This window comes from Mustela nivalis (genome assembly GCF_964662115.1).
Source record: "Mustela nivalis genome assembly, chromosome: 17".
NCBI lineage: Eukaryota > Metazoa > Chordata > Mammalia > Carnivora > Mustelidae > Mustela > Mustela nivalis.
Window position 1 is genome coordinate 11,077,193 of NC_139036.1, and position 7,680 is coordinate 11,084,872.

General features: G+C 52.8%; 1 protein-coding gene across 1 annotated transcript in view; it reads right to left on the reverse strand.

Annotated features, from left to right (window-relative positions):
* Positions 1-6,427: 6,427 nt before the first annotated feature.
* The window catches only part of SPECC1 (sperm antigen with calponin homology and coiled-coil domains 1), a 280,480-nt gene continuing 279,227 nt past the window's right edge, over positions 6,428-7,680 (reverse strand). The window contains exon 17 of the transcript XR_014304589.1: positions 6,428-7,218. The gene's annotated coding sequence lies outside the window, so the exon portion shown is untranslated. The remainder of the gene's footprint in view (positions 7,219-7,680) is intronic.

The following is a 7,680-nucleotide window of genomic DNA, read 5'->3' on the forward strand; positions in this document are numbered from 1 at the left end:
GGTTGAGGGAATGCTTCTCGAAGGCGATCTTACCTTATTCAGGGGACCCTACGGCGAGCAGGAGTCAGACAGGTAAGGGACAGGGGCAGGGGCAGGGATCACTCAGGTGACTGTCACCGCCTCAGGAGGCTGTGTCCAAGGCTTTGGCTGGACCTGCTGAGTCAGGCCATCCAAACTGATTCTGAACGTGGCCTCCAAAAGCCCACTGGGCATTTACAAGGCGCCTCCAAGGAGCGGCTGTGGCTGTGCGACCGGGTGGTACGTTTTCCTTCCCGGGGAGGAGATGGGACAGGTGGAAAAGCTAGACGGCCTGGAAATGCAGGTGTTCACAGCTACTAGTTAGGTTCGCACCAGCATGAGCAGAAACGAACCTTCCCATTGAACACCAGGAAGGGACACAGGCCAGGCACCCACGGCGGACCAGGGCTCCTTCTGGTTTGGCTCACTCTGGGTGGGAGATTCCTTTGCTTGGAGTTCCTCCAGGTGGCTTGGGGCCCCGCTTCCCCTAGGCCTCAGCGCTGCCTGGCCTCGGGTTGTCCACGGAGCCAATAAAAATGCAAAGCTCCGGGGGTGCTTGGCTGGCTCTGTTGGGAGACCATGAGATTCTTGATCTCAGGGTGGTGAGCTCAAGCCCCATGTGCGGGGAGTAGAGATCACTTAAAAAAAAAAAAAATGCAAGGATGCCTGGGTGGCTCAGTCGGTTAAATATCTACCTTCAGCTTAGGTCGGGACCTCAGGGTCTTGAGATTGTGGGGGCGTAGGGCTCCCTGCTCTCCCTCTCTGTCAAATAAATAAATAAATACAATCTGGGTGGGGGAGGAAGCAAGACACCGAGTGGACCCTGTAATTTATCTGGTGACCCTCATCAGCCTACAGACCAGACCGCCCCAGCCCTTCACCGGGGCCTGGCAGAAGAAATTCTGTTGAAAGTCTCGCAGCCCTGAGATGCCCTGGGCCTCATTTCCCTGCTGGTGGGGGAGTAGAAGCAGCATTGCAAGGCTCTAACTCCCCACCTGCGGACAGGATTAAGCTGACTTTAAAGCAGGAAGTGGCAGGAAGGAAGAGGACCCCCTAGAGGAGACTAAGCAGGAGGAATCCCAGGGGACAAGGCGGCAGTGGGGGGAGAGTGTTGGGGACGTGGAGGTGGGAGGCAGAGTTGCACTGGGGCTGAGGTCTGACGCTTGGCCTGGGTCATGGGGGCTCGCAGAGCCCTGTTGCCTGGGAAAGAAGGGTACAAAATGACGGTGGCAGTGGCTCATTGCCCATCAGCCCATGTAGACCTCCCTCCCTCTTTCCTGGACTCCATGTAGACCTCCCTCCCTCTTTCCTGGACTCAAGGACAAGCAGTCACCAAAACTTGGACAAGAAAGAATTCAGGGCGGGAGCTCCGGGATGCTGGAGGTCAGAGCCCACACACAAACACAACCCCAAGTGCCACTTTGTTCCAATTCCTGTGGAAAAGAGCAAAGCCATCCCCAAATAAGGACATACCCCTGTCAGCACTGCCCTCTGGGGACTGTCCCTCTGGAAATGGAGATGCTACTATAGGCCGCCAGCGTGGGCTGGGCAAGGCAGACGGCCCCAGGCCGCAGAGCTGCTGCCCCGGGGTAGGCCCCTCCAGCTTCCCCCAACTAGGGGATCCCTGGTCAGCAGGAGCCGTTTCACACCTGGACCCCCCAGTACCACCTGGAAGGCATCTCGCTCGTTTCCACCGTTTTCGGTGTTTGGTTCAGGCCGGCCAGTGGTGGGCCTCAGGCCGATCTGGTGTCAGCATTTCAGCCCCGCAAGGTGCAGCTGTGGGAAGCAGATGGCCTGGCCCCTCCAGGTGCCTCTGAAACCACCTCCCGGGTGGTTGTGAGGACAGAGGGGATGTCCCGTGCACATTCAAACCTTGCCCGGTGAATATGGGCGTCACTCACACTTACCTGCTTCTGGGCAGGCTGCTCAGAGGGAACCCTGAGGACACATCTCTTGAAGATCCCAAGGTGCCAGAAGGTATCACTGTCGCCACCAGGAATGCCCCCTTGAGGCCCCCTCGTGCAATGACGTTGGCATGTTGTGGTGTCCTCTCAGTGACCCCTGATATTTGAGGCTCACGGAGCTCCAGTTCCGTTCAGGTGTGGGGCACCCTGTGTCAGGGAGGTTGACCCCCTCCTCTTCTAGGACCGGTCACGGGAGACTGCTCTGTTCCCTTTTGCCAGAGGTGGATTGGGCGGGGGCAGGAGACCCCATTTTGGTCAATGTTTAGAACCCGGGGGGGGGGGGGGGTTTGGAGGTGGGTTCTGAAAAAGGCTTTTGACCTGTCTTTGAATGTGGACGTCCTGAATTTAAACGTGATCCTTGTCGCCATTGAAAAAATATATACGTAAACTCTTTTTGGTTATCTTAACATGTGAGATCTCCATACAGGAGCTGATTTCTAAACTTCAAGGGACAGGAAATATTTTGTTGCTTTTCAAATAATTGAATCACAGCAGATGCACTAAATCGCATCCTCCCAGGGACCAGGGCTCCCCATGACGCTCCTCCTTCCCTGTGGCTGGTGGCAGATGGCAGAGGACCTAGTAAGAATGGGAAGTACCGGGTTTGGGGCCGACCGTTTGGGTTCAAATTCTTATTTTGCCTTCCCTGAGCTATCTCCGGCAGGTTATTTTACCTTCTGTGCCTCGGTTTCCTCCTGGCAAAATGACCTAGGATTTCATTCGTTCAGTGGTGTCCTAAGCCCTTGGAATCAGTGTGCTTGCATTTAGAGGGAGACAGCTGTCATCTGCACAAGGATTGGCTCGTTCTTAGGCAGGTCCCACAGGATGCCTGGCCCCGGCTGATTAGCCAGGGACAGGCACCTGAACAATGGGCACTAACTACAGGCTGATTAGTGACCCGTGAAAGGATCCACCATGGAAACCAGGGCCCCAATCAGCTGGTAATTATAACTGGGAAGTACAGAGAGGTTTCATTGGTTGATGGGAGGACACACAAGACGGTGGTGGGGAGAAAAACTGCCGCGAAGTTTGTGGTGTTTTGTTAGAGTAGCAATCGGAGACTAAGACGATGGTGTAGCAAAGGCAAGTTAGGGGCTCAGCACCAGAGAAAGGACTTTGACCCCAGCTTTAGGTTGGGGGTGGGAGAGAGACACACAAAATAAATGCTTCCTTGGGGCCTGAAAGGCCTGAATTCGAGAGGGCCGGCTCTTGGGTAGGATCTGAAGTCAGCATAGAAATTGGAAATCTGGGGGCGCCTGGGTGGCTCAGTGAATTAAGCCGCTGCCTTTGGCTCGGGTCATGATCTCAGGGTCCTGGGATCGAGCCCCGCATCGGGCTCTCTGCTCTGCGGGGAGCCTAGCCTGCTTCCCTCTCTCTTTCTCTGCCTGCCTCTCCATCTACTTATGATTTCTCTCTGTCAAATAGATAAATAAAATCTTAAAAAAAAAAAAAAAGAAATTGGAAATCTGGGGCACCGGGATAGCTCAGCAGGTTAAGCCTCTGCCTTCGGCTCAGGTCATGATCTCAGGGTCCTGGGATTGAGCCCCACACTGGGGCTCCTTGCTCAGTGGGGAGTCTGCTTCCCCCTTTCTCTCTGCGTGCCTCTCTGTCTACTTGTGACCTCTCTTTCTCTGTCAAATAAGTAAATAAAATCTTAAAAAAAAAAAAAAAAGAAGTTAGAAATCTCAGGGGGTCCTGGCTTGCTCAGTCGGAAGAACGTGTGACTCTTAATCTTGGGGTTGTGAGTTGGAGCCCCGTGTTGGGGGTAGAGATGACTAAAAAATAAAGAAAAAATTTTAATGAAAAAAAAATTTTGGAAATCTCTTTTTGTCAAAGTTACCCTTGAGAAGATCCCATCTGAACATCTATAAATTCTCAAATGAGCCCAACCTGGTCCTTTTCCTCCAGGGAGGAGGAGAGCATCTTCTGAAGCAGCCGGCTTGCTGATCCAAGGGCCATATTGTATCCAAAACAAACCAGCAAGCAGGCCAAGACAGCCTGGAACACTGAAGTCGCATTCCGTCCTGAGACTCCCCTACAAGGGAGGTTCACAGGAACTGAGCCTGTCGAAGGGAACAACACCCGTCCTGTGCCTCAAACTTGCTCTGGGCCACACAGTCACTTGCTGGAATTGCAGGTGGCAAGAGTCACATTTTTTTTTTTAACCTTACCTTCCCCCCACCCCACCCCCGGCCAAACAGACATGTTAGACTTTGTGGGAGTTACACGTGAGTGTAACATGCCTCTCCAGGATGGAGTGTGGCTCCTTCTTCCTCAGCCACGAGCATCCTTGTAGCTGGGATGGTCTGCCTAGGACTGTTCCTGGCAACAGGTCCTTGAGGCCTGAGGAGGTCTGAGACTCTGCTTTGGTCCTGCCCTTGATGTGTCCTCTCAGGCAAGGTTCCTTCTCTGGCTAGATGTGTCTTCTAGGACAAGGCTTTTCTTTTTTTCTTTTCTTTTTTTTTTTTTTAAGATTTTATTTATTTATTTGACAGAGAGAGATCACAAGCAGGCAGAGAGGCAGGCAGAGAGAGAGGAGGAAGCAGGCTCCCCGCTGAGCAGAGAGCCCGATGCGGGGCTCGATCCCAGGACCCTGGGATCATGACCTGAGCTGAAGGCAGCGGCTTAACCCACTGAGCCACCCAGGCACCCCTAGGACAAGGCTTTTCAAAAGGTGGCCACGCCTTGTGAGGTCAGGTGCAGTGGTACAGGGCCGCTGTGTGGCTAACTTTTCCCAGGTTCCCTCTCTGTTTTGCTCTGTTTTTCTGATACAAGGGTAATGGCACAAGGAGTGGTATAAACAGTAACCCACTCGGACAAGTGGGAACGGCCACGGGGCTCTGCGGCCAGCCCTGTGAGATGTCCAGGCCAGATCCTTTTATGGCATATTTTTTATAATCTAGAACGACCTCACTGGGATCTTGGTAGGGCAGGCGGGTTAAATGAGACTGCATTCATTTGAGAAGCTGGGGAGGCTAGATTCTGCTTGGAAACGCATTGTCAGTCACAAACACAACGCTAGCAAAGAAGGGAAAATGACGAAGGTCTTCGATCGGGTTTCAAGTTTCTCCCCAGGGTCTTTCCATTTGTAGTTCTGGGATTTTTACCATCACGTTGGAAAATGCTGGAAAGGACTGTTCGTGAGACCAGGCTTAGCACTGAAACCCAGCTGGGTGCCGAGGCGTCTGGCCCCCAGAGCTCAAGGAGGAATTCCAAACTGAAGAGAGAGTTCGTGGCAGCTGGAGGTTTCCACCAATGAATCAATGAAATCAAATGACTTACCCTGTGGTAATTACCCAAGAGGCTAACGTGTCATGAGCAAATAAGGATGTGTCTTGGCTTTCAGGGAGCTGAGTCAAGGGGGACCGAGTGACAGACAGCAGAAGCATTGGAAGCAGAGAAGGGGGCCGCTGTGTGAGGCCGGATCCCAGTCTCCACGGCTGCAGAGAACCACCGGCCACCGACTGTGGGACAGCAGAGGCCACTGTGTCAGGCAGCATGGAGCCTCTTGCCTCATACCCGACTCGACACACACATGGGCTGTGTCAATGCACAGGACATGAGTGTTGGGGGCTGTGCTTCCTTCAGAGGGGTCCAGTCTCACAGAATGGGAACCCTCCTGGTGGGCCCCAAACTCCGGGAGGGATCAGTTTGCAAGCACTGAGATGCTGGCCATCGAATGCCTGTGTGTGTGCTCATATGTGCATGCGTGCACACATGTGCATGTGTGTAGTGTGCAGACTGAGTCACTGAAGGCGGCTGCCGGTAATCAGCTGTTGGACCTGGTACCTTCTCCCATCCCCTGAGAGCCCACGGAGGAAAACGAGTCGTGGCTGCTGTTCTGGCTCCATGCATGGTAAGTCCTTATCAGAGCCTGCTATTCTCAGAAGATGGGAGACAAAGGCCAGGGATGGTGGAACTTCCTCTGGAGAAGGGAGAAGTGAAGATTCTTGGGTGAGGATGGGTGGCCTCCCTTCCCCTCTCTGGTGGGTGGCCACCTAAGACACCAGAGAATGGAGGCCTCCCACGATGCCTGAAGAGCCATGGGCACACATAGTGCTCCAGGGTCTGAACGTACAAGGCATCCCAAGTCTGTTCAGGTTCATATGAACTCTGCCTCCTTGATCTTGGTGCCATCCACACCTGCAATTTCCAGGCCCAGTCCGGGCTCACCTGCACACTCTGCAGCGCCCTGTGTCGGCCCTGAACGGTCACTTTCCCAAGTGACCACAGTCCCAGCAAGAAGGGCTGCAGATGTGAGGAGGCAGAAAAGCCATTGGGACCCCAGTACTTTGCAGAAACTTCTAGTAACGCCGGCAAGAGCAGCTCAGTGGGGACCACGGCCCAACAAGGAATCAGAAAAGAAGGTGCTAATTGGAATGGAGGCTTAGGCATTTTGACAAAAGAGGAATAGTCAATGTCACTGGGAAAAATTCACAATCAGACCGAAACAAAATATATTTATTAGAAATATGGCACAGTCATACATCATAGGTGTCCATGTTAATAGTTAAATACATCCGTGTTGGCATGTCATGTCCTGACGATGCTGGGCGTGTTCTTTGCAGAAACAAGGCAACATTCACCAACATAGTTAAAATTAGGGAGCTACAGAGGATGTTCCAGACTTAGCCAAAGTCTAACCTGGGTCAAGAAAAGTGAAACCCCCAGGGAGCTTGGGCAAAGGGGTTATTAAAAATATTTTTTAAAAAGGCAGCTAGGCTCTATGTCCCTTACTGCATGTCCTCGGGGGCTATCTCAAAATGGCAGGCGAGCTTGGGAGTTGGAGGAGCTCCTGCAGGATCTGGCAAATGGGTGTGCCAAGAAGGGCCCGGGTCCTCTCTCTCCGCAGGCCAGTGAGACGCCTGCCTTCCCCCGCAATGGGGAAGTGGAAGGGGGAGCTTCAGAGAAGCTGGGGTCCTCTGAGGGAGGAGAACCCCGCAGCTATCTGTCACCGCCAGATGCTAATCGCTTTGGGATGCTTCTGATGGTCTCAACAAAAGCTACAGACAACAGCTGAATGAAGAACAAAAACCAGCGACTAACCTCATTTCTGAAGTGAGAAGGGAATAGGACGAGAGAAGTGGGCATTTGCCAGGTTCCTCAGAATGCGAGCCCAAGGGAGCAGAGCTCCCGTCCTTGGAAGATCTCACAGTGACACGAGAACCATGGATGTCTCTCTAGGTCTTTAAAAGAACTCCACGCTTCTGGGTCTTGCGTTTTGCATCTGTCTTTTCTAGAAGAACAGTATATATATATATATATATATATATATATATATATATATATATATATTTAAAAGGGAATTGCAGAACCACCACATCACTTTGAGTGACTCCTGGCTGAAGGAAGACAAGAACAAAAGTGGCTACGACAGGCCTCAGGACAGAAAACCGGAAACGGCACAATGGGCTGACAGGACCCTGTTTTCTGTTGAGCCAATTTCCACATTCACCTTGTGCTCCCAGTGCTCCAGCTAAAAACAGATCTAAAAACCCCATCCAGTGGCCCAGCACCCCCAGATCCCCCAAATGCCGGAAGGCCTGGTCCCCCAGCCCAGCCATCTTCTGTCCCTTTCCCAGGACTGCAGGGCCAGATCGGACCCCGACACCACCTGTTTCTGTGAGCAGGACACATGCTTCCCCTTCCAGAAGCATGCCCCCCCCCCCCCCGCAAAGAAAATGGTAGTCAAGGAGAT